The sequence below is a fragment of the Leucopleurus acutus genome (assembly GCF_964270905.1).
Source record: "Leucopleurus acutus genome assembly, chromosome: 9".
Classification (NCBI taxonomy): Eukaryota; Metazoa; Chordata; class Mammalia; order Artiodactyla; family Delphinidae; genus Leucopleurus; species Leucopleurus acutus.
The window spans coordinates 12,263,106-12,289,375 of NC_139144.1; the positions used below are offsets into that span (position 1 = coordinate 12,263,106).

General features: G+C 53.4%; 1 long non-coding RNA gene across 1 annotated transcript; it reads right to left on the bottom strand.

Moving 5' to 3' along the window:
• Nucleotides 1-1,324: 1,324 nt before the first annotated feature.
• On the bottom strand, nt 1,325-26,221 carry LOC309966118. Its single transcript, XR_014326432.1, has 4 exons — nt 26,192-26,221; nt 22,367-22,537; nt 1,834-1,952; nt 1,325-1,568 (listed from the first exon to the last, which is right to left on the bottom strand). It is a non-coding gene; the product is annotated as an uncharacterized lncRNA (long non-coding RNA).
• Between the last annotated feature and the right edge of the window lie 49 nt (nt 26,222-26,270).

The following is a 26,270-nucleotide window of genomic DNA, read 5'->3' on the forward strand; positions in this document are numbered from 1 at the left end:
GAACAGTGCCAAGTCAAAAGTACGTGCCCAATGCATACCTGCTGAATGAATGGATGGATGGGTGGTGGTCATGCATGTCCCACCCTCTCTGGCTGGCAGATCACTCAGCCTGCCAAAGCTGGTGAGCAAGAGAGCCATTACATCTGCATTTTGAGAAGCGGCCAGGAGGACGGACCCTGAGGCACAAGGTCACAGGGACCGGGAGGTAGGAGAGAGTGAGGAGTGGAAGTGACGTACTTAGGGATAACATTGGCAGGACTTGGCCAGAAGCCCCCAGGTTCTGGCCAGGCTTGGTGGTGGAGGTGCAGGCTTAGCTGGAGAGGGGCTGGCCGGAGCTCAGAGGAGAAACAGGGCTGCCTGGGGGTGGGCCGTGCAGAGGGCTCGGCCACGTGCCTTCAGGACCTCGCCATTTAGAGGCTGGCTGCAGGAGGTTAAGCCTCCCGCCAGGCACAAAGGAGGGGCTGCCAGGCCGGGAGGGCCTGGTGTCACAGCGGCCACAAGAGGACCACACATCACAGGGAGCAGGACGATGAGGGCTAGGGATGCCCACAGAAGTCGGCAGAATCCTGGCAGGAGTGGATTCAGAGGCGGCCGGGTCTGCTCTCCCTGCACTGAGCCTGGAGGGGAGAGCTGTGTGCAGTCTCTCCAGCCACAAGGGACCTGTGCTCCTCTCTCCAGGAGTCTCCGTGCCCTCGCTGTTCACTTAGGACGCTGACTTTTCTTATTCTTGGAAACCACCATTTCCTTTGCACTTAGCCTTGGGGGCCCTCCTCCATGTCTGCTGCCCTGGATGACTGTGCCTTCTGTCTCCACCTGGCTCTGCCCCCAACTTCACACGCCAAGATCCAGCTCTGGAGTCGTCTCCTCTGAGCAGCTATCCCGGGCTCCTTCTCTGACACCCCCTCCCACTTCTGGGCTCAGGATTCTCTGTGGTTACAGCTCTCTGCCGTGACATCTGGTAGTCCCAACCCACCCCCTCCGCAGCCTGGGAAACGGGTTTTGCCATCAAGTGCTGGAATAGAACTGTCTTTGCCGAACTTAATGAAACTGCCCGGCAGCACGAGCAGTGGAGAACACTGGTCTGCAGAGAGATGGAGCCCAAATGCCGGTTCTTCCTCTGGTCTAGCTGCATGCTTCCCCCACCTCTGTGTGATCCATGGTTTCTCCTTTTGTTACCGAGTCCAAGCTCGCTCTGCTCGCCGCACAACAGGCCAATAAATCAGAGACAGGTGTTGAGGCACGGAATACGGCTTTATTCAGAAAGCAGGCAGATCGAGAAGATGGCAGATTAAAGTCTCAAAATAACCATCTTATCGGGGTTTGGATGCCAGTTTCTTTTATAGCACAGAGGGGGAGGAGATGAGGAAGTAAAGTAAAAAGGCCATAAGTTTTGCAGATATCACCTGGAATGACCAGCCTTGGGGAGGGGAGGTGTTAATTTCTTCTTTCTTGCAGCCATCCACAGGTGGACAGGGTCCGGATGTTTGCCTGAACAAAGGCACTTTGGTTTAACATTCAGGCAGAGGGGCGGGGTTCCCAGAGGCAGGCCATTGTGTAGAGACAGTATCCTTTTAGTGAACAAAAGCAGCGGAAAGCGAAGGTTAAAGTAAAAGGAACAGATCCAACATGTCAAATTTGGCTCTTCCGGTTACACTTTGGCTGTGCAAACTGCTTTTTAATTTTTTAGATGAGATTCATGTAAAATAATAGAACGTGGAAGATGCCAAATTGTTTTTAATTAATTTGTTATGATCATGCTACCACTCGGTAATTGTAGAACTGTCTTTTAAAGTTAAAGAGTGACCTCAGAAACATGGTGGAGTGGAAAACTACCCTTGTCCTTCCCCTTCGATCTATACCCGGTAAGACATCCACAGCTCAGCAAAGCCTCCTCTGCCCAACACAACAGGACGGGGAATGTCCACACATCAGTACATCTAAAGGTGGGTGAACTGAAATAGAGAAGACAGAACCGTGGGAACAGTGGAATGGGTGCCTGCCTGCAGTCCCAGCCCTCTGACCACGGCAGCTGAGCCCACAGCTTCAGAGAACCCAGGAGCAGCAGAAGAAGGGGCACATACGACTCAGGCGTCCCAGCTGCACCGGCACCTGTGGCCACAGGTAACTGGGCAGCAGTGGCAGTGAGGGCTGGGGGACCATCCTCCCAGCCACTGAGGCACCCACGACACGCCCCCATCTGCAGTGGTGGAGCCCGGGAACCTTACAGCACCAGACACAGGAGAGGTGGACCCTGGCTCCCCTCCCCTCGTCTTCCCTCCTCCACAGGGAGCCTGTGTCTCCGGGGATCCCAGACATAAGGAAAGAGCCCACCATCCCAGGGATGACAGCAGCCCTGGCAGAAACAAGGCAGCAATGACCCCAGAGGCACAAGAAATGACAATGAAGGCACAGAGCCACACTTTTTACAAAGACGACGAAGCTGGAAAGTGCACTGAAATAGAACCAGAGGCAGCGCAGCTAAGAGAAACCAAAAACTTGTGTGATAGCGCCACCTACTGGAAAATAAAAGAAAGGACTCTAATTCCCAATCTGTCCAGCCTCAAACGCACCAGCACAGTTCATCAAACAACACGAAGAACCACAGTAACACTACACAAAAAGAAAATGACAATTCTCCAGACACCAAACTTAAAGTCATGAAATATTGTGATCTGATAGAGAATTCAGATAGCTGTCATCAAGAAACTCAGAGAGGGCTTCCCTGGTGGCGCAGTGGTTGAGAGTCCGCCTGCCGATGCAGGGGACACGGGTTCGAGCCCCGGTCTGGGAGGATCCCACGTGCCGCGGAGCGGCTGGGCCCGTGAGCCATGGCCGCTGAGCCTGCGCGTCCAGAGCCTGTGCTCCGCAACGGGAGAGGCCACAACAGTGAGAGGCCCGTGTACCTCAAAAAAAAAAAAAAGAAAGAAAGAAACTCAGAGATACAAGAAAAGTCAGAAAGGCAGTTTAATGAGCTCAGGAATAAAAACGATGAACAGAAGGTACACTTTACCAAAAAGACCGAAACTCTCAAAAGGAACCAAAGAGAAATTCTGGAGCTGAAGACCTCAAGAAATGAGATGAAGAGAGTATTAGCACTGGAAATGGAGCAGACCATATGGAAGAGAGAATTAGTGAGCTCCAAGATATAAGATAGAAATCTAACAATAATACAAGTAAAAGAGGAAAGAGAAATAAGATATTCCTTTAAATGAGGAAATACTACAAGAGCTATCTTTTAGGAAGGGCAATATTAGCATAATGGGTATCCCAGAAGGAGAAGAGAGGGAGAAGGGAGCTTATTTAAAGAAATAATAGCTGAACACTTCCTAAATTTGGGGAAGGAACTGGATACACAAGTCCATGAAGTTACAAGAACACCTAATTACCTCAACGCAAGAAGACTTTCTTTGAGACACATTATATTAAAATTGCCAAAAGTCAAGGAAAAAGAAAGAATTTAAAGGCAGCCGGGGAAAAAATGGTAATCTACAAAGGAACCCGAATTAGGCTATCAGCAGATTTCTCAGCAGAAACCCTACAGGCCAGAGGGAGTGGAGTGACATTCTCAAAATACTGAAAGATAAAAATTGTCACTCAAGAATACTCTATACAGGGACTTCCCTGGTGGCGCAGTGGTTGGGAATCCTCCTGCCAATGCAGGGCACAGGGGTTTGATCCCTGGTCTGGGAAGATCCCACATGCTGCAGAGCAACTGAGCCCATGTGCCACAGCTGCTGAGCCTGCGCTCTGGAGCCCGCGAGCCACAACTACTGAGGCCCACATGCCTGAAGCCTGTGCTCCGCAGCAAGAGAGGCCACCGCAATGAGAAGCCCACGCACTGCAACAAAGTGTAGCCCCCGCTCGCTGCAACTAGAGAAAGCCCGCGTGCAGCAGTGAAGACCCAACACAAAAATAAAATAAATTAATTTTTTTAAAAAAAGGAATACCCTATACAGCAAATCTGTCATTCAGAAATGAAGGAGAAATAAAGACTTTCCCAGACAAACAAAGGTGAGGGAATTCATCACCACTAGACCTGCTTTACAAGAAATGCTGAAAGGAACTCTTCTACCAAAAACAAAACAGCAAAAATACACAAAACTTTGAGCAAGGGGCTTCCCTGGTGGCGGAGTGGTTGAGAGTCTGCCTGCTGATGCAGGGGACACAGGTTCGTGCCCTGGTCTGGGAGGATCCCACGTGCCGCGGAGCAGCTGGGCCCGTGAGCCATGGCCGCTGAGCCTGCGCGTCTGGAGCCTGTGCTCCGCAACGGGAGAGGCCACAACAGTGAGAGGCCCGCGTACCGCAAAAAAAAAAAAAAAAAAGGAAAGCAGAAAAACAGCTATAGCTATCTCATTTTCAGGTATAAGTAACAAACTTACAACAAAAAAAGGGATAATTTGAGACAACAAAAACATAAAAGGGGAAGAAGAAAAGGATGAAACTCATATAGGTAAATGAAAATAAGATACTATCAGCAGAAAAAGGACTGTTTTAGACTCACAGACATAGAAAACAAACTTTTGGTTACCAAAGGGGAAAGGGGGGGAGGGGAGGATAAGTTAGGAGTTTGGGATTAACAGATACACACTACTACGTATAAAATAGATAAACAACAAGGACCTACTGTATAGCACAGGGAACTATAATCAATATCTTGTAATAACCTATAATGGAAAAGAATCTGAAAAGGAATATATGTAACTGAATCGCTTTGCTGTACACCTGAAACTAGCAAAACGTAAATCAACTATACTTCAATTTTAAAAGGTGGGGGGGAGATGAGATTAGGAGGCTAGCTTTGATGCTGTATTTCCATAATAATTTACACAAGTTTTTTTTAATAAATTTATTTATTTACTTATTTATTTTGGCTGCATTCATTCTTCATTGCTGCACACAGGCTTTCTCTAGTTGCAGCGAGCGGGGGCTGCTCTTTGTTGCAGTGCATGGGCTTCTCATCACGGTGGCTTCTCTTGTTGTGGAGCACGGGCTCTAGGCACAAGGACTCAGTAGTTGTGGCACACGGGCTTCAGTAGTTGTGGCTCACGGGCTCCAGAGAGCAGGCTCACTAGTTACGGTGCACGGGCTTAGTTGCTCCGCAGCATGTGGGATCTTCCCGGCCCAGGGCTCAAACCCTTGTTCCCTGCATTGGCAGGCACACAAGACTTTTTAAAAAGAAAAAGGACTATTTTATCTATGAGACATTTTATACAAACCTCAGGGTAATGAAGAAAACATAAACACAGAGCAGAGACATGAAACACAAAAAAAACAAAAAAAGGAAACTGAGAAGAAGACCACCAAACCAAAATGGCAGACAGAAACACAAGGAAAAAGAAACAATGGAGGTATAGAGAAACCAGAAAACCAAGATAAAATGACAGTACTAAATCCTCATTTATCAATAATCACCCTAAGTGAAACTGGATTGACTTCACCAATCAAAAGACACAGAGTGGCTGGATTCAAAAATAAGACCCAACTATATGCTGCCTCCAAGAGACTCACCTCAGCTCTGGAGACAAACACAGGCTCAAAGTTAAGGGATGGAAAATGATGCTTCAAGCAAATGGCAGCCAAAACTAAGCTGGTGTAGCCATACTTATATCAGACAAAATGACTTCAAGCCAGAAAAGGTAACAGGAGACAAAGATGGACATTATGTATTGATAAAGGAGACCATTCGTCAAGAAGACAGAACAATGATCGATATATATGCATCTGACATAGGAAAACCAAAATATTTAAAGTAATTATTAACAGTTCTAAACGGAGAAATTGACTGTAACACAATAATAGTAGAGGAGTTTAACACCCCAACATCAGTGGAAAGATCATCCAGACAGAAACTCAACAAGGAAACAACACCCTTAAGTGAAACATTAGACCAGATGGATTTGATAGATTTATAAAGAACATTCTATCCAAACGCAGCACAATACACATTCTTCTCAAGTGCACTTGGAACTTTCTCAAGGATAAACCATATGTTGAGACACAAAAGAAGTCTCAATAAATTTAAGATTGAAATCATATTAAACATATTTTCTGATCACAATGGAATGAAACTAGATGTCAACTACAAGAAGAAAGTGGGGAAAATCACAAATATGTGGAGACTGAACAACATGCTACTGAACAACTCCTGGGTCAACAAAGAAATCAAAGGAGAAATCACAAATTACCAGAAGACAAATAAAAATAAATATACTACATACCAACATGTGATGCTGCAAAAGTGGTACTAAGAGAGAAGTTCATAGCAATACAGGTCAACTCAAGAAACAGGAAAAATCTCAAGTAAACAATCTAACTTTATACCTAAAGGAACTAGAAAAAGAACAAATGAAGCCCAAAGTTAATATAAAGACTGAAATAATAAAGACCGGAGCAAAAATAAATAGAGACTAAAAAGACAACAGAAAAGATCAAAGAAACTAAGAGCTGCTTCTTTGCAAAGACAAACAAAATTGACAAACTATTAGCTAGACTCACTAAGGAAAAAAGAGAGAAGGCCTTGATAAATAAAATCAGAAACAAAGAGGGGGAAAAAAGACAGATACCACAGGAATACAAGGACTATAAGAGAATATTATGAACAGCTACACACCAACAAGTTGAACAACCTAGAAGAAATGGACAAATTTTTAAAATCATACAAACTTCCAAGACTGAATCAGGAAGAAATTTTAAAAATCTGAATATACCAATCACTAATACAGAGACTGAAACAGTAATCAAAAAGCCTCCAGGCCTTCCCTGGTGGCGCAGTGGTTGAGAGTCCGCCTGCCGATGCAGGGGCCACGGGTTTGAGCCCTGGTCCGGGAAGATCCCACATGCCCCGGAGCAACTAAGCCTGTGCACCACAACTACTGAAGTCCATGTGCCTACAGCCCGTGCTCTACAAGAGAAGCCACGGCAATGAGAAGCCCACGCACCGCAACGAAGAGTAGCCCCTGCTCGCCGCAACTAGAGAAAGTCCACACGCAGCAACAAAGACCCAACACAGCCAAAAGTAAATAAATAAAATAAATAAATTTTTTAAAAAAGACAACAGCCATTGTCACCACAAGAAGAGCTTGAGCCCAGGTGTTGTTCCACACCTGATCCATTCATAGCCTTGTTTAACCACCAGAGTCAGAAACCCACTTGGACAAGATTAAGCACTAGGTGGGCTGGCCGGGGGCCACCTGGGACCCCTGCCCCCGCTCTCCCATCTCCCTCCCCGTGCTGCAGAGGGACCCAGGCACGGACGTCCATCCTTGGAGCCTACTGCTAAGACAGAAATCTCCAGATCGAAAAGGCCTGCTGGCGGGCCCTACCATCACCACCCTTGTGTGCCAGAGACCAGCAGCGGCTACCAGGAGTGGGGAGAGCCCTGCCCCACAAACACCCTTCCAGAGAGGAACCTCGGGACGCCACACGACGGTCTCCACAGTGTTTCTCTTCTCCGGGTTTTACTTCGTAAAGGGCATCAGCCACCCCTGCGTCTGCAGAGCGCCGAGCTCCCCTGCAGGCTGCTCTGTGCTGCACGTGTTTGGTGTGAATCCTCAGGAGGTATATTCTCTACTCTGTTCTGGGCCACAGTTTGAGATGGTTTTCCTTGCCGTGTTCTGTGGGTGCGAGAGTTTGATTTCTAGATCTTTGAGTCCTTAGAGCCCCATCTTGGGCACATCCTGGGTTTTGTCTCCTGCTGGCTGTGTTCAATATCAAGTTCGGCTGGCAGGGCAAAGGCCGCTTACGGCTCTGCTGAGCCTTCTTGGGGTCCTTCTTTCACCTAACTCAGCTCCTGATCATTTGTTGCTACCCGGCGAGGTTTGTTTTCTGTTCAGGACTTTTTTCCTTGTCCTCACAAGGAGGCTCAGACGGGACACCTAGGGGGAGTCCCCTCCCCTGGAAGGTGCTGCTCTTGGTGCTTCCATTCCGCCCATCCCTCTTCCACCTGGAGTTCTGCATCCTTCTCCCCAACCAGTTCCCAAATGTGGTGTCTTGGGGCTCAGCCAGGAACCCCTCCCTGCACTCCTTCCCTGCAAACCCCATGCATTTCCCATAAGCTGACAGTTCCCCTGATGTTCCGGACACTTCTGGCCTCTGGCTTGCTGTATGTCCGGGTCCCAGTGGGTCTGCCTCCAAAGTGCATGGATGCCCCTCACCGCACAGCACCCCGCCTCACCCCTGCTGCTGTAGAAGCCACCTGGTCTCCCCCCTCACCCTGCCCACCCCTCACTCTGTTCTCCACACAGCAGCCCAAGAGGTCTCTCTAAACACGCACCAGACCCTCCTCTGCTCAGGCCCTTCATTTATTCCCATCACACTTGGACAAACGTGCAAAGCCCTTTTCCTGGACCATCGAGACGTGGGGTCTCTGTCTCTGCTGCTGTCCCCTCAGTCCCCATGTTCCCACCGTTCCAGCCCCTCCAGACACTCCCCACTCTTTTTTTTTTTTTTTTTTTTTGCGGTACGCGGGCTTCTCACTGCTGTGGCCTCTCCCATTGTGGAGCACAGGCTCCGGACGCACAGGCTCAGCGGCCATGGCTCACGGGCCCAGCCACTCCGCGGCATGTGGGATCTTCCCGGACTGGGGCACGAACCCGTGTCCCCTGCATCAGCAGGCGGACTCCCAACCACTGCGCCACCAGGGAAGCCCAGACACTCCCACTCTTGGCCTCAGTCCCCTTCTCCCAGACTGGACAGGCCCGAACTAGCGCCAGTCTGGCCCCGTGCCTGTATTCTCCACTGCACTGCTTGCGCTCATGGATCAATGGTAACGGAGTCCCCTGTCCCCGGAGGCCTTCCACAAAGCCCACATCATGGATCAGCTATGACAAAGGGACATGGCCAAAGCAAAGCTCCCATTCACGGCTCACTTCCTAGAGCAGGAACGCAAAGGCAGCTGTCCAGGCTTACCTTGGGGTCCCTGTCTTCCAATCCTGTGGGTTTTGATGCTTTCAGTGAGAATTCTGACCACTATTGCTTGGCTTCCTGAGTCGCCCTTGGGAAGGGGAAGTGGATCTGAGTTGCCTCTCCACCATTACAGAAGCGCAAGGCTGGCTTCTGATTCTTCAAGAGGACCCAGTGAGACTGACGCCCAAACCACATAGAAAACAGACTTCTGACCCGCAGCCCGCAGCAGCCAGCCCAGGAAGCCAGCCTGCTGTCTCTAGGGACAATCCAGGAAGCTAAACAATAACCCCTGTAACAATCAGCCCCAAAAGGCCAGAATTTGGTCGATAACTGACAGCTTCCCTAATTTCAGTCCCTACCTCCAACTCAGGACCAACCAGAGAAAGCCAAACACGCTCCCCCAACCAATCACATGGGACCCCCCCCTTCTAGTGAGGGCACCTCCAGCTTCCCCAGGCCCACAGCCCCCACCAGGGCAGCCCTGAGCCCTCCTTCTCCTCCAGGAAGCTGTCCCACTGCCCTGCCTGCCCTTGAGTCTCTGCCAAACCAAGTGATGGGAGCAACTCCCTCGCTACAGCCAGCTCTGAACACACACCTCTGCCTTCCCCATCTGGTTGGTTTTGTTTATTTCCACACAAGAAAGCTAGATTTTATGAAAAATCTCCAATTACTTTTTTTTTTTTTTTTTTGACTGCGTTGGGTCTTCATTGCTGCGTGCGGGCTTTCTCCAGTTGCGGTGAGCGGGGTCTACTCTTCATTGCAGTGCGCAGGCTTCTCATTGTCGTGGCTTCTCTTGTTGTGGAGCACGGGCTCTAGGGCGCGTGGGCTTCAGTAGTTGTGGCACGTGGGCTCAGTAGTTGTGGCCTGCAGGCTCTAGAGTGCAGGCTCAGTAGTTGTGGCACACGGGCTTAGTTGCTCCGCGGCATGTGGGCTCTTCCCGGACCACGGCTCAAACCCGTGGCACCTGCATTGGCTGGCGGATTCTTAACCACTGCGCCACCAGGGAAGTCCCTCCAATTACTTTAATGTTGAGAACAAACATAAAATTTTAAATGTCATGGAGGTGACAGGGCTGCACGGTTGTCATGTCTGTTGAGTAAAGTGGGAGCCTCTGACCTCTGACTCCTAGGGGCAGGAATTGTGGGAAACAGTTTTGGCCTCTTTTCTAAGCCGGCAGGGTGGTGCTGTGGGCCCTGGCCTGGCCCTGGGGATGCGACCTGCAGGCTTGTACAGATCCACTCCTTGGTCCCTGTCGTCCCGGCAAGCCTTGCTCCGCTCTCCGAGCTGTCAGGCCCCCATCATGAAGGAAGGGTGTGCCTCTGGCTCGCTGGGCTTGTTGAAAAGCCCTCCCATTGTGAGCCCATTAGTGCTAATTCTCTACCCAAGGCTCCATCTGAGGCAGGACAAGCCCACTGGGCTTGGATTCAAGGGTTTATGGAGACACCACGAGGCGGGAGGCTCCACCCTGCTCTCCCCCTGATCACGGGGCTGGACCCCCACTTCCTCAGCTCCAGGACACCCAGGCCCCTGGTCCCACATTCCTTCTGCCCAGGCCTCACCCTTATCAGCAGGACAGGCAGTGGGCTCTCCCGGGGTCTCCCTGCCCCTCACGGTCCCACCTCCCAGTCAGCCAGCAGAGGGCCTTTCTGAAACATACTGGCCGTGCCCACCCACCCTGACACCTGGCCTGGCTCCATGCCCTGTGTGGTCCAGGTCTGCAGCCTCCCCAGCTCCCTCCCACTTGAGTGACGTGGTTATCAGACTTCCCTAGAACTGGGGCCCCCAACGCCGGGGCCGTAGACCAGTACCGGTCGGCAGCCTGTTAGGAAGCGGGCCGCACAGCAGAAGGTGAGCGGTGGGCGATGGAATCTTCATCTGCCGCTCACCATCACTGGCATTACTGCCCGAACCACTCCCACCACTGCCCCCCGCCCCCCGTCCGTGGAAAAATTGTCTTCCACGAAACTGGCCCCTGGTGCCAAATAGGTTGGGGACCGCTGCCCTAGAAGACCCCGTTTCTTTGTGCCTGGCAGCACCACCCCTCATGGCCCCTGGACCGTCCACATCTTCCGGCCTCTCTCAGCCTCCAGGTCCCCAGCCGGTGAGATGCCTGCACCAGTGCACACCTGGGACCAGAGGGCTGCATTCACTGGTGTCCCTGGCCAGACAACCAGCCTGGATGAATGGATGAAGAGTAGGGACCCTGAACAGGGGTGATGCCGTGGGGCGCAGCCACCCAAGCCTTCCTACCAGGACCACCCAGCAGCCCCTGCAGCACACCCTTCACCCTGGATGTCCCGCTAACCCAGCAGACCCCATGGGAGCCCGAGGGGACCACAGTGCTGTTGGATCATGAGGGAAGGGGCAGGGCTCCCCGACAGCCCCACACCCAGGAGCCCTGAACAAGAGGTGCCGATAGAGCCTTGAGAAACTTGGGGGAGGAAAGAAATTTCTGGAGAGGAGCAAGAGGCAGGAGAAGCAACCGCTACATGCACTGAGTTGGTAAGATCAGGGTGTGGAAAAGTTCATGAGCTGTGAGAGATCCGATGAGGACAGGACTCCCACCCAGGGGCTGTGATGGTCCCCACAGAGAGGGGCAAATGTGTGAATGGCGTGGCCTCCCCTACCTGGTCTTGGGCATGAGAGTCTGGAGGAAACCCCAAACCCAGCTGACTCCACAGAACCAGTGGGGACACTATGCGCTTAGCTCACCATGTAACTGATGCTCCGGGAGATCACAGCTGAGCCTCAGTTTCCCCATCCATCCTGACACACAGGAGCTGTGCAGAGAGAAAAGGCCTGCAGGTCTTGGAAGAAGATGGGCTGAGGCCAGGCCAGAGGGGCCAGTGAACACCCCCAGGGCCCGAGGACCCCACGTCCCTGCCCCGGGGCTGGTGAGCCCAGGGAACATCATTCCTGGAAACTCCTGGTTCTCCGTCTAGCCCTCGGGGCCGAGAACCTGCCTGAAGGCCTGGCCTGCCAACACCTCTTGCCCCTCCCCTTCCCCCCAAGCCCACCGGGCCTGCATCCCCCCTGGCCTGGCCTCCCCAGCACCCAGCAATTAGAGCTGGCCTCCACTCCCCCTCCAGATGAAAAGTGCAGTCCCAGTCTCATGGCTGTGTGAAGGGTTCTCTTAGAAGCTGAGGAAATGGGTTAATGGTGGTGGCCTGCCAGGGAAGTGACCTGGTTCCCCACCACTGACCACCATGCTTTCCATAAGTCTTGAAGGCATGGGAGTGCTCTGAGTAAAATGTGACTGTACCACACCTGCAGCACAGCCCCAGTGACACGAGATTGCCTGGGGGGAACAGTCTGTGTATATATGGTGGGATGTGACAGATACACATGTGCTTACATAGGAAAAAGCCAGATGAAGGTGAATGAAGACATTAACAAGGTAGCTCCAGGACACAGATCACGTGTGATTTTCTTTTTCTTCTTTATGCTTTTCTGAATTGTGCAAGTTTTCTGCAATGTGTATCAATTATTTTTCTAATTTAAAAACTTTGAAATTATCTTCTAAATAACCTCAGTTGAAATCTGTAGAAAGCTTTCTAGATAAGAGGCACCTTTACTAATTTACCACCTCATGTAACCCTCACGCCTACCCATTATGAAAGATGCTGTCGTTGCCTCCGTTTCATAGGTGGGAGAACTGAGGGGCACGTGAAGGGAAACGACCTGAGGTCACACAGCAAATGAGACCAGAGCCCGATTCCCAAGGACAGACTCCTTCCACGAGGGGTTTACCCAGGGGCCTTAAATCTTGAGCCTTCAAATCTTAGGCAAGACTTCAACGTTAGCCAATGCCCTTGTGTTGATCATAACAAAATACATTCTGAGATGTAATCTGCTAACGGCCCTCACCGCCCCAAAAGTCTCAACCTAAATCACAGAGATCAGAGAATGTCAAGGACAGGAATGTCCGCTAACGTGCTATGCCCCAGGTGCCAAATGCTTTTGCAACACCTGGGTTCCCTAGGCAACAGCCTCACCCCATGCACAGGTGAGAAACACTAAATAGTTCAAGGTCACAGAACTAGCAGAGCCAGGGCTGGACCCACCCAGGCATGGATTCAAACCCTCCCGCTTGACCACTTCATGGGAAGGGCATTCATGCCACACCCTGTGTTTGGACTTCACCCCCCAGGTTGTATAGGAAGAATTTCAGATGGCAGGGGTGGCTGGGGGGAGGGATGGTGAGTGATAGGATCATGCTAATGTGCGAAAGCTCAGCTGGCCAGAAAGACCAGCATGGGGACTTCCCTGGTGGCGCAGCAGTTAAGAATCTGCCTGCCAATGCAGGGGACACAGGTTCAAGCCCTCGTCCGGGAAGATCGCACATACCGCTGAGCAACTAAGCCCACGTGCCACAACTACTGAGCCTCCGCTCTACAGCCTGCGAGCCACAACTACTGAGCCCACATGCCACAACTACTGAAGCCCGTGCGCCTAGAGCCCATGCTCCGCAACAAGAGAAGCCACCACAATGAGAAGCCCGCGCACTGCAATGAAGAGTAGCCCCCGCTCGCCACAACTAGAGAAAGCCTATGCGCAGCAACGAAGACTCAATGCAGCCAAAAGTAAATAAATTTATCTTTTAAAAAAAAGAGTGAATCTGAAAATAAAAGGAAAAAAAGTGAAGAGAAAGTACCTTGTAAGTTTTGTGCAGAATGAAATACATGTGCCCATCCCAACCAGGGAAGTAAAGTACGATTTTGGTGATTCCACATAAGAGTCAAATGCTCTCGTGTTCTCATTTAAACTGGCATTGCACAATATAAAGATGAATGGTGGGCCTCCCTGGTGGCGCAGTGGTTGAGAGTCCGCCTGCTGATGCAGGTGACACAGGTTCATGCCCCGGTCCAGGAAGATCCCACATGCCACGGAGCGGCTGGGCCCGTGAGCCACGGCCGCTGAGCCTGCGCGTCCAGAGCCTTTGCTCCACAACGGGAGAGGCCACAACAGTGAGAGGCCCGCGTACCAAGAAAAAAAAAAAAAAAAAAGATGAATGGTAATATTCACACTAATAATAGAAACATTTAATTTTAATTTAGCTAGAGTGACATTTTTAAAAAAACACCATTTTTAAAAACGAGAGACGTGGAAAAGAGAAAAACCTTTGTATTTAGTATCTTTACCAACACTTTCTTCCCACTTGTTGAACAAGGCACCCCACAAAGTATGTAGCCAGCCCTATGGTCAAGGAGGAAGGGACAAGGCCCTGTGACCCTATGACCACAGGTCCCATAACCCAAGGGCTGTGTCCCAGGGAGCCAGAGGCTGGCGACTCAGTATGAGGCCACGGCCCCGTGGCCTGAGTTCCTGGTGTGGTCAGCCTGGCCTCAGACCCAGCATCTGAGCCAGGAGGACCCTGAGTCCTCCCGGCCGTGGTGTAGGGGGAGGGACAGAGAAAAGGGAGAGAAAGGTCAGCAGGGCCAGCTGGTGAGTGACCGTGGCCTGGCCACCCCTCACTTCTCTGAACCTCAGTACCCCGCTCTGACCTGTGCACTGCATTCTTCTCAGACTGCAGGAGGGGAAACAGCCAAAGGGGGAGCATCTTGTGAGCTGCCAGTGTAAAGAGGCACCAGCAGGTAGCAAGTCGCCATTGGCCAGGACTCCAGACCCCCATCCCTGAAAGCCGGCACTGGCCACCCCGGGAGGGACCTGGGCTGAGGTCCGAGAACTCTGCTGAGGGGTCCTAGGGACTGAGACGGTGCTACATGGGGCCCGGAGTCAGGGAGAGCCAGGGGGACCTGAGCTGCCTGTCATAGTGGCAGGGTGTTCCGGGCTAAAACATCTGGAAGTGCGAGTACCCAGGGAAGCACTGAGGGGCTCTGTGTCAAAGGTCAAGAGGCCACAGGCCAGGCAGAGTATGGCCTGGACCAGGGGTGGGCACTGACCATCAGCACACGTGGTCACCCCGGGGCCACCTTCCCTGTCCAGGCCCTCAGGGCAGCAGGATCAAGGAAGTTTCCCCAGAGAAGGAGGGGCACGTCTCCTTGGTGTTGGTCCCGCTCACAGGGCACAGGCGGGCCCTTCTGGGAAGAGGCCTTCCCAGTGTCCGCCCTGTGCAGAAACAGCCCTGACACTGCCCCTGCCCCTCCCTTTCTCGGATGCCCGACATTCTCTGCACAGAACATGCAGGCCATAAACTCAAGACGGCCTGTTCTTGCTGTAGAATGTTCAGGAAAAGACAAAAAGACACCATGGGAGAAATAAAACGCCCCCCCAGATACCCCCGCGCCTGGGCTCCTCCTCCTTCTCCGTTACCTGTGGACCGTGTGCTGAACTGGACCCATGACTCCCTCTCCCTGAAGGGCACCCCCACGACCACGGAAAACAACGCCACGTTGTGTCGTTGTGGATTCTATTTTTTCCTTCGTCTGCCCTTCATTTTCTTAATTCTCAGAGTAAACACACATTACTTTCAAAGTGGAAAAAAATGGTCCACCTTATTAGGAATTCTTTTTTTGTTTACAAATGCGGCCCGAGGCAGCAGCTGCCCATTCTGGGCTCTATCCAAGCCGGAAGCCCCTCGGTCCCCCTGGGGCAGCCCCAGCCGCCGGCCCTCCCCACCATGCTCCTCTCCCCACTGCCTCCTTTAAAGGTGCCCTGGGGCCACAAGCCACCATCTGCTACCTGCCTGCCACCCGCCACCATGCGTTGTCTTGCCAGCCTGGCCCTGGCCCTGCTCACCCTGAAGGCTGCCCTCAGGCTGGCCCCGGCCCTCACCTTGCCAGGTAGGCCCAGGAGGGTCATCCTGAACTCCCTCCCCTCCAGGTGCGCCCCTGAAACACTGCCGGACCTGGCAGTTTGGTAACTGGGACAAGAGGAGAGAAGGGGGGAGGCACACCCTGTGGCGGGGTGTGTCAGTGACAGCAGAAGAGTGGGGTACTGCCCAAAGATGCCCGTGTGCTGGGGGACTAGAGCCACAGGGCCCAGGCCACTGTCCCAGGGTGAAAAGTGACTGGGCAGCTAACTGGGCATGGGGGGAGCCTATCCTGGCCCCTCAGGGTCTTAACTCCACCTCCTGCAGTGCGCCTGAGGCCTTGTTTCCTAATTTTTACAGCTGACTCACACTTTTGTCAGCTGTGTCACATTTCTGGCAGATTTTTTCTTTCCTAGAAGCAGAGCAGAGCGCTGGGCTGCTGGGGACCCGCCTCCCCATGGTTCTGTCCTTGCCCCACCTGTTTCTCGCCCCAGGGGAGGCGGGATCCGGCCACCCCCCACCCACCTGCCCATCCTGTGTGCAGGGCAGGCGTGTGCCCAGAGCTCAGCTCCTCCTCCGAGGATTCCTGCACAATCTCCTGTGGCAACGATGAGAACTGTCCCCAAGGCACCAGGTGCTGCGCCAGGAGCCCCTGCTGCTGATCCTGCGTGGTCCCCCTCATAGGTAACGCCGCCGTCCCTGCGCCCCAGTGGAGCCCCATCTGGAGGGAGGGAGGGACCAGCTTTGTCAAGGGTCCCCTTGAGCCGGCACTCCACACTCCGCTCTCAGTGAACCCCCCAGTGGCCCCATAAAAGCCCGGTCATGACACCGCTTCACCTGCTGGACCCACCGGAGGCCCAGCTGAGGCTCGCCTACTTCCTCCCAACATCACCAGTGCCTGGCTCAGCAATCCACGAGGGCTGCTGTCTCCCTCCCAGCCTTCAAGCTCCAGGCCACCAAGGTGGGGTGAAGGTTGGGGGCCGCCGGAGACCAGCAGTGGGGCAGCCCCAGCAAGCCAGCGGGCGATGAAGGCCTGGCCCGCCTCTCCCCTAGTACCTGTTCCAAAGGCTGGCCGCTGTCCCCGGGTGCAGGCCCTGCTGGCCCCAAAGCTCTGCTTAGAGAGAAACGAGTGCTCCAGGGATGACCAATGTATGGAGAACCAGAAGTGCTGCTTCAGCTCGTCGTGTGCCATGAGGTGTATGGTCCCCGCCACAGATAAGCATCCCAGAGACCCCGCCCTCAAGACACCTTCCCGAGACACTGCCCTGGGGATGGTGGACTTGGCTTCTCCCTTTGCCTCCCCTGATCTTGGGGCCTCTGCAGGTCCCTGAGGGCAGTAAGACACAGGAGAGGACGGGGGCTCAGGCAGCAGTGACCCAGGGCTGCAACAGCTGCAGGCCTCTGCATGCACTTGATGCCGTTGGGTTAGAGAGTGGGTCTCAGACTAGCAAAGGAGGCTCAGAGGAACACTTGCTTGGTGGGACTTGGTCCAGCCGGGCCCACCTGCAATGCTTGTGCCTTTGCCACTTAATCTGGGGAGGAGCTCTGGGTTAGGAGCCCAGAGACATGGTTCCCAGATAACAGTCCCTGCCAGCTGCGTCCTCGCCTGCCTCCTTGCCCACGGGCGATAGTGAGGGCCCGAGACAGTAGTGTGGAGGGCTCACTGGCCCACACACAGCATCCCTCCCTCCCCTGCCTCCACCGTGACCAGGCTCCACCTCCTCTGAGGCCTCCGCGTCCCCTGCAGAGGGCTCTCTCCAGTGAGGGACATCCCTGAGAGCCCCTGGCTGCCAGGAGTGACCGGTCCAAGTCCCCTCAGCCAGAATCTTCTCTCTTGGATCCAGTCAGCCCAAGATGCCTCCTACCTGCTGCTAATAAAAACCCACTCGGGGCTTCCCTGGTGGCGCAGTGGTTGAGAGTCCACCTGCTGATGCAGGGGACACGGGTTCGTGCCCCAGTCTGGGAAGATCCCACATGCCGCGGAGCGGCTGGGCCCGTGAGCCATGGCCGCTGGGCCTGTGTGTCCGGAGCCTGTGCTCCGCAACGGGAGAGGCCACAACAGTGAGAGGCCCGCGTACCGCAAAACAAACAAACAAACAAAAAAAAAAAACCACTTGGCTTCATGCCTCTCGGTCCTCTGTCTGTCTGTCCTTGGCACCTGCCCGGGGTGGCGGGGGGCGGGCGAAGCACACAGGCCTTGCCCCCAGGAGCTCCCCAGCAGGCCTGGAAGCTCCTGGAAGAGCCAGGCGCTGGGAGCTGGGGGCCATGGTAGCGTCTCTGGGCTGGGAGAGACTTGTCCACCAGGCTCTCGGTGCCGGCCCCTGGGGTCTGACCCCTGTCAGAGGTGCTGATGAATGGGGGCTCGGGAGCATGAGCAGAGGCTGCAGGGAGGGCTTGGGGCTCAGCGGCTGCCAGACCTCACTGGCCTTGACCAGCTTCGGGGACACACAGAGGGCAAGGTGTTAGAGGCTGTTCCTCGGGCAGCCTGGTTTAGAGCCTCCAGTGACGTGTGCATACCCCACCCCACACCCAGTGAGTGTCTTATAATTCATTTCAGCTCTGACAAAACCAGCCAGAGGGAAGTCCCTCTGGTCCAGGGATTAGGGCTCCACACTTCCACAGCCAAGGACACGGCTTCAGTCCCTGGTTGGGGAACTGTGCAGCTCCCACAAGCTGTGCAGTGCAGTGCAGCCAAAAAAAAAAAAACAAAAAACTACCCAGAGTTCAAGTCAGGCCCCACAATCAAGGGCTCAATCCCATAAGGCAGGGGTCCCCAAACCCTGGGCCACAGACTGGTACAGTTTGCAGCCTGTTAGGAACCATGCGGCACAGCAGGAGGTGAGTGGCAGGCAAGAGAGCGAAGCTTCATCTGCTGCTCCCATCGCTCCCCATCGCTCCCCATCGCTCCCCATCGCTCCCCCATCACTCTCCATCGCTCCCCCATCGCTCCCCATCGCTCCCCATCGCTCCCCATCGTTCCCCATCACTCCCCCATCGCTCCCCATCACTCCCCCATCGCTCCCCATCGCTCCCCCATCGCTCCCCATCACTCCCCATCCCTCCCCCATCGCTCCCCATCACTTCCCCATCACTCCCCATCGCTCCCCATCACTCCCCATCACTTCCCCGTCACTCCCCATCACTCCCCATCCCTCCCCATCACTTCCCCATCACTCCCCATCACTCCCCCATCGCTCCCCATCGCTTGAATTACTACCTGAACCATCCCCACAACCGTGGTCTGTGGAAAAATTGTCTTCCACGAAACTGGTCCCTGGTGCCAAAAAGGTTGGGGACCACTGCCCTGAGGCTAAAATTCAGGGGTTCCCATAACCCCCACAGATTCAATAGCTTGGTAGAACCGACCCGCAGACCTCTGAAAGCACAATACTTATGTTATAGTTCTACTATAGAGGATACAGACCAGGAAGAGCCAGATGAAGAGACACATAGGGTGAGGGCGTGGGAGGGGGATACAGGAACCTCTGTCCCCGTGGGCTCAGGGTATGCCACCCTCCCAGCCCATTAACCATCACCAGCCCAGAAGATCCCTGAGTTTCTGTGTCCAAAGGCTTTCTTGTGGGTTCTTGAATAAGCATTATGAGGAACTTCCCTTGTGGTCCAGTGGTTAAGACTCTATGCTCCCAATACAGGGGGACCAGGTTCGATCCCTGGTCAGGGAACTAGATCCTGCATGCCGCAATTAAGAGCTCACATGCCGCAGCTAAAGAGCCTGCATGCCGCAACTAAAGATCTTGCATTACAAGGAAATTACAAGGAAAAGCATTACAAGGAAATCATCAGCAATCGGTGATTAACTCAATCCCCAGCCCTCTAATCATACGGTAGCACCCTCCACACCTAGAGTCACCTCATTAGCATAAACTTGGGTATGGGAAAGGGGCTCATTACAAATAACAAAAGGAAATTGTAAGGAAATTCCTATCACTCAGGAATTTGCAAGAGTCTTTGAAGCTGTGTGCCAGGGACAAGGACCAGATTCAGTTTTTATGTGCAGCCCGGTTTTCGACACCTACAGTCCATGTGAGCAACTTTCAGTTCTTTAAACACCTACACCCAGGCCAATTTGCCACCTCAGGTGGCTCAAAGTGCAGCTTAGGGCAGTTCCCAACGTTCGGCCCACATCGGCAGCAGCGTCACCTGGTGGTGTCAGACGGCTCCACCCAGACCCACTGGGTCAGAAAGGCAGGTGGGGCCCACACGCTGTCTTCAGCAGCTCCAGGAAATCAAGGACTGCTGGGTGAGGCTGCAGGGCTTCCTGATTTCAAGGTGCCCCCCAATCTCCAGGAATCTTGCCAAAATGCAGATTCCAATTCTGGAGGTCTGGAATTCTGCATTTCTAGCTGCTCCCAGGGGAGGTAAAAAGTAAAAAGGGAAAGAAGGCTGGCCTTCCAGGACTGGGGCATGTTGGGGGCCAGCTGGTGGGAGGGGTGTGTGGGCGGCCACGTTGGAAGGTCCTGAGTTGGGTAATGCACAGCTGGGAGCACAGTGCAGCGCCAGAGAGGAGAGGCTGCAGGAGGACGCACGGGAGGGAGGCCTGGACACTGGGCAGGTAAAGGGCCGTTCCAGGGTGTGAGAAAGATGGGGCTACAGGTCCTGAGGGAGCCACACCTACCATGCAAAGGGACTCACAGTGCGGTGCTATTGTACCTCCAGGAAGCCTGGAGGCTGGAGGACAGTGGGCACACCCTCCCACAGCCCTGCCTGTGCTGGGCAGGTGCCAGAAGAGCTTCTGCGGAGAGAGGTGAGTCTGAGATGGAGCTGAGCCCCTCGACGGGGCTGCCGCTCCTGCCGGGGCCCAGACCCAGGAAAGATCCCCGGCGGGCCCTGAGCCCACCCTGACTTGAGCTTAGAAGGAACGGGGTGGGGGGGCTCACCAGCCTCCCCCCTCCCCCCGCCATGCTGAGGACTCCTCCCCTGCAGAGAATGCTCATCACGCCCCAGTCTCTGCATTAACCACGTGTCCAGCTTCTGTAAACTTGATGCTCTAACATCTGTCCTACATGCATACCCTGGACACCTCGATGATATGCCTGACTCACCTTGCTCAGCCTCCTGCCCCCCACACCCCTCCTTGGGGGTGTAAAGTAAACAATCCGGAGACCACACCCCCACCGCCTCGTCTAGGGGGTCTCATACTCCTGGTCACTCTCCCAGTGCAAGGCCAGGGACCACACCACTAGGGGGAGACCCGCCACCCCAGAGCCCACTGACATTATTCACACTAGCCGGTCCTAATAAGCCTGTTCATCCTTCCTCTCCAGCTCCTTCCAAGGAAACCACAGTAAAGCAACCTAGTTTCTCCCCACTCCTGCCCCGCCACCTCCCCACCTCCTGGCTGACCCTGTGCTTCCCCTTGTGGCTCTTCGTGGAGGGATGTGCCTCCTTCTCCTGGGAACTGTGAATGATAAACTATCTTCACTGGCAGTCATCTCAGATTTTCTATTAACACGCTATATTTTAATAGTCACTTTCAGGGGCTGGACATCCATCCCAGAGAGACCCAGGGGCTGTGAAGGGGGTTCTCTCCCCACTGCACCACCTCTCAATGCTTGCTCACAGCAGCCCACCCCAGAGCTCCCAGCACCCTACTAGGCTGATCCCCTAGCCCCACCATAGCTCTATCTAGAGAGAGGCCGCCCCCTGCAGCACAGGTACTCAGTTCCTACAGACCCCAGAGCAGGAGCCCAGGTGGAAGGCAGGAGAGGCTGGAAGAAGGGCCCCATCAGTACGGCTCAGTGCCTGGCCCACAGGCTGCCACCCCCAGGCCCCACTCCATACACTATACTGTGCACTTCTCCACCCCGCACCAGGAGGGCTCCGCAAGACTTGCTGGTGGACAAGGTGGAAGGCTGGGCAGGGTGGAGTGATGGGCAAGGGGGATGGATGGAAAGGTAGAAGGATGGACATAATGGAAGGAAGGGCCAGGGGGAAGGCTGGAAGAGTAATTCCATGGGCTGTGGGCCCCTGGAAGCCGGCCGTGTTCAGGATTCGGGAGGGCAGAAGGCCCAGCACCCTACCCAGCTGGGAGCGAGCCCCTGGCCAGGACGGAGAGGCATGGGGAGGTCTGGGCGGCTGCAGGAGACCTGGATGTTCACTCTCCATGTGCCCATGGGCTGTCCTGCCCTCCCTGGGCCTCAGTTTCCTGTACACAGAGAAGGGCAGAAAGGACATGTTCATGTGCCCAGCAAGAGCTGGGGCCAGGCTGACTTTGGGACAGCCACCAGGTCTGATTCCTCCTCTTACTCGGGGGTCTGGAGACGCAACAATGCTACCAGGCCCTGAGGGAAAGTCTTCTCCTGAGAGGAAAGCCCTTGGCCAGGTTTGTCCAGGGTCCCCAAGGCTACCCCCCAGGTTCTGTGATTCTCCAAAAGGACTCAGTCACACTCATGGCTAAGATTTATTCTAACTAAGGAGACAGAGCAAAACCTGCAAAGGGAAAAAGGCACATGGGGTGAACTCTGGAGGAGACCAGTCATGAACTTCCAGACCTCTCCCCTTAGAGTCACCCTGGAGGCACTGAATTCCCTGGCAACAAGCTGGGACCACTGGCATGAAGCGTCTACCAAGCAAGCTCGTTAGAGACCCAGCATCCAGGGGTTTTATCAGGGCCTGGTCTCGTAAGCACCCTCTGCCCAGCGTGTACCAAAATTCCAGACTCTCCGAGGGAAAGCAGGCGTCAGCACAGCGCACTACTTGTCCAGTTTGGGTGCAGGGGGCTACTCTTACCATAGCGGGAAAGTTGTCGTCAGTGTAGGGGACTGTTTAGCGGTCACGTTTCCAGACACCAGTGGAGGGCCAACCCGGCCGGCGGGCCCGTCAGGACTGGCAGCCTCAGACGTGCTGTGTCGGGGCTCTTCTGCGCACCAGGGCATCTGGCAGGTTGTGGTTTGAGTACACCTGGGGAAGAGAGTGGGCAGGTTGAGGACAGAGTGATCAACCACCCTGGCTGGCCTGGGACTGGGGGATTTCCCTTGATGGGGACTTTCTGTGCTAAAACCAGGACCACGGTGGGCACACCAGGATGGCTGCTCATCTAGTTGAGGCACAATTTCAGGAGAGAAGATGCTGTTGGCAGAGGGTGGTAGCAAGAGTGCGAGGCTCAGCCTGGAAGGAGGCAGAGGGAAGGGAGGGAGGGTAACCACGTGGGGGGCTTATCTGGAGGGCTCCCGACAGAGGCCTGTATCCCTGCATCCTGACCACACATCCTCAAGTAGCACTTTGACAGACCTGGAGACTGAGCCAGGCAGGTTCAGTACCCGGCCCAGGTTACAGGGTGGGCAGGCAGTAGGACCAAATTGGTACCCTAACCTCCTCACAGTCATCTGTCAGCTCATCTGGCCCTGATTCCAACTGGAATGGGAACAGGTGTTGGCGAGTCCCCACACCTCTCTGCACCTCAGTTTTCATCTGTCAGCAGGTGTGTTGGATGAGAAAGGCTCTGAGGTATCCCGGCTCTCCTTTCCACCCTCCCTCTGGGAAGGAGACAAACGCATCTCCTACAGCTCTGATGTCCTGCCAGGTGGACCCATGGCTTGTTCCTCATCGAGGACCTTGCAGTCCGAGGAGGGCATTCAGGTCAGATCCCCACCCCAGGCCATTCCATCCCTCAAAGTCACCAATAAGGCAGTTCTGGGATCAGGAGGAAGGTAGAGGGTGCTAGCAAGTAGAATCAGGAAGGAAATAAGGGGATATCCCTGGTGGCAGAGTGGTTAAGACTCTGCGCACCCAATGTAGGGGGCCCGGGTTCCATCCCTGGTCAGGGAACTAGATCCTGCATGCCGCAACTAAAGGATCCTGCATGCCGCAACTAAAAAAAAAGATCCCTCACACGACAACGAAGATCCCACCATGTGCTGCAACTAAGACCCGATGCAGCCAAATAAATAAACCCACAGAACTGAGTAACTACCTTTCTCCAACACCTCTCCCCACCAAAAAAAGGCCAGAATTTCTCTCCAGAGAGGGTAGTGGAGGGCATCTGGAATGAATTGCCTCAACCCTCTGGGAGAGTGGGCTTACCTTGCTAAAATCTGAGTGACTGTGGCAGTTCGAAATGCAGCCTCAAATCCTTGAGCACTCCTCCCCTTGAGACTGAGGTCAGAGACCCCCTCTTGAGTTTAGATGGGGCCGTGGCCACTTCCACCATGGAGAACGCAGACCCTGCGTGCTTCTTGAGGCTGGTCATGAAAGGCAACGGGGTCTCCCTTGTTTGCTGGAGCACCCACGGTTGAACCCCTGAGCTAAGCAAGAGAGACTGGCAGACGCGGGCTCTTGGTAGACTGTCTCTAGCTTTGAGTGGTTCCAGTGGAGGCCCCAGTCATTGTACAGCAGAGACAAGCCATCCTCAAAACATCCACAAGCACAATAAAGCAAGCGGCGGCGTCTGTTCCGTAGCAACAGGAACCATGATGAAGGAAACATACGCATGCTCAAACCTGAGGCCACACAACCTGACCCGCCCAGCTGTCCTCCTCAGCCAGGCTCCCAAAATGTTGGCAGCTCTGGAAATGCCTCTGCAAAGTCTCACCAGCCCAAGAGGAAAGACCTAAGAAGATGACAGCAGTAGCTACCCAAGAAAATGGCCTGATGGCGAGGTTCACTGCCAATATGGTCTACTCATGTGCTAGAGTTCCTTCTTTTCAGCCCACCGTTCTTTCTTTTTCTTTTTAATATCACAGCTTTATTGAGGTATAATTCACCTAACATAAAATTCGCTCTTTAATGTGTACTCAGCGGCTCATCATACGTTCAGTTAATCGTGCAACTATATAATTCCAGAACATTTTCACCACCCCAAAAAGAAATCCCATACCCATTAGTCACTCCCCATTACACCACCACCCCCATCTCCCCAGCCCCTGAAAACAATTCATCTACTTTCAAGTCTACAGACTTGCCTCTTCAGGACATTGCATATAAATGAAGTCATGTAATATGTGGTCTCATTGGACTGGTTCCTGTTAACTGAAAAAAATGCACAACGTAAAAGTTGAGAATTGTTTTATTTGGTGGACTTTCTGAGGATTTCAAACCCGAGAGGCAGCCTCTCAGATTGCTCTGAGGGACTGCTCCGAAGAGGTATTGAAGAGGAACCAGGATATATAGTTTTGTAACAAACACCAGGTGGTCATAACAACAAAAGATTACTGTTAATTAAAGAAAACCGGGCATCTCAAGTTAATTAATTTAGCACTTTTTATGTATGCGAAGATGCTAGTCTGGGCTCATTGAAATCATTCCTTTGATATGCACCTCAGCTATCTGGGGCCAGTATCCTGTTCGTTCCCATCCTGAGTCCCCTCAGGGCTCACCATCAAGGGGCAGCTGTAGTGGCTTGATGGCTGCAACATCCTTTGTTCACTGATTTAGATTTAGATTCCATACTTTAGAAATTAAAAAAAAAAGGAAAAGAATGGAGAAGAGGAGAAGGAAACAGGAAGAAAAAGGAAGAAGGAAGGGAAGGAGGGCGGGCGAAAAAACACCTCACGTACAATTTTTGGACTCCACATAAACTCAAAAAGCTTGAAAGCTAGAGGCTCACAGAGTAACCAAGGCTTCAAAATCAGGAAATGATTTCTAAAACACCCAGCCACACTATCAATCAAGCAGGAGGATATAATAAAGACATTTCAGACCTGCAAGGCCTTTACTGACCTCCTTTGCATCATTTCTCACAGAGGTGCTGAAGGATGTGCTCCACCCAAACAAGGGCATAAATCAAGAAATAAGATAAAGAACAGAAAATAAGAGAAGGGAAGCCCAATAAGTTTATTTTTAAAAACTAAATTAAAAATAAACCGCCAGGCAGGTCCCTGGAATCTTAAGCCAAAAATACAAAGCAATTCTTAATTCCATGGAAATAAAAAGTCGTGCAGGGCTTCCCCGGTGGCGCAGTGGTTGAGAGTCCGCCTGCCGATGCAGGGGACGCAGGTTCGTGCCCCAGTCTGGGAGGATCCCACATGCCGCGGAGCGGCTGGGCCCGTGAGCCATGGCCGCTCGGCCTGCGCGTCCGGAGCCTGTGCTCCGCAGCGGGAGGGGCCACAGCGGTAAGAGAACCACGTACCGAAAAAGAAAAAAAAGGCGTGCAGGAAGAAAGATAAATCAAGTCCACGTACACAACTCAGATACATCTTGCTTGGCTTACCCCGCAGTTTCTTTTACAAGTAAACGTCAATATTTAAAAGTCAAGAGACTGCACATAAAATTCCAGAAACCTAGATTCTTTTTTGGAAAAACTACAAGATCTAGGCAATCTGTGCCTACATTTCCGCACACCTGCGCTGAGAGGCCTTCCCAGCGTGTCACAGCCCAGCCCTGGGCAGTCTACAGCCGGGGCTTCTCTAGAGGCTATGAGAAGCCCGCGGGTAAGGCGCGGGGGTGGGAGGTGGTGGGAAGCACGCACTGACGACAAAGCGTCGCCTCCTATACTCCGAATGAGGGCTGGGTACTGACCAGAGGGGCCCCAGGCCTCCCAGCCTCCGTTTCTCGACACTTTATTCTTCCCCACCGCCCCTCCCATTTTTCCGAAGTTGCTCGGCGCCTGTCACTCACTTCATCTGTCCGCGCCCTGAGCGAACATCGCCCCAGCAGGAAAAAGGAACCGGAAGTGATTTCCGGCTGGGCGGCAGGC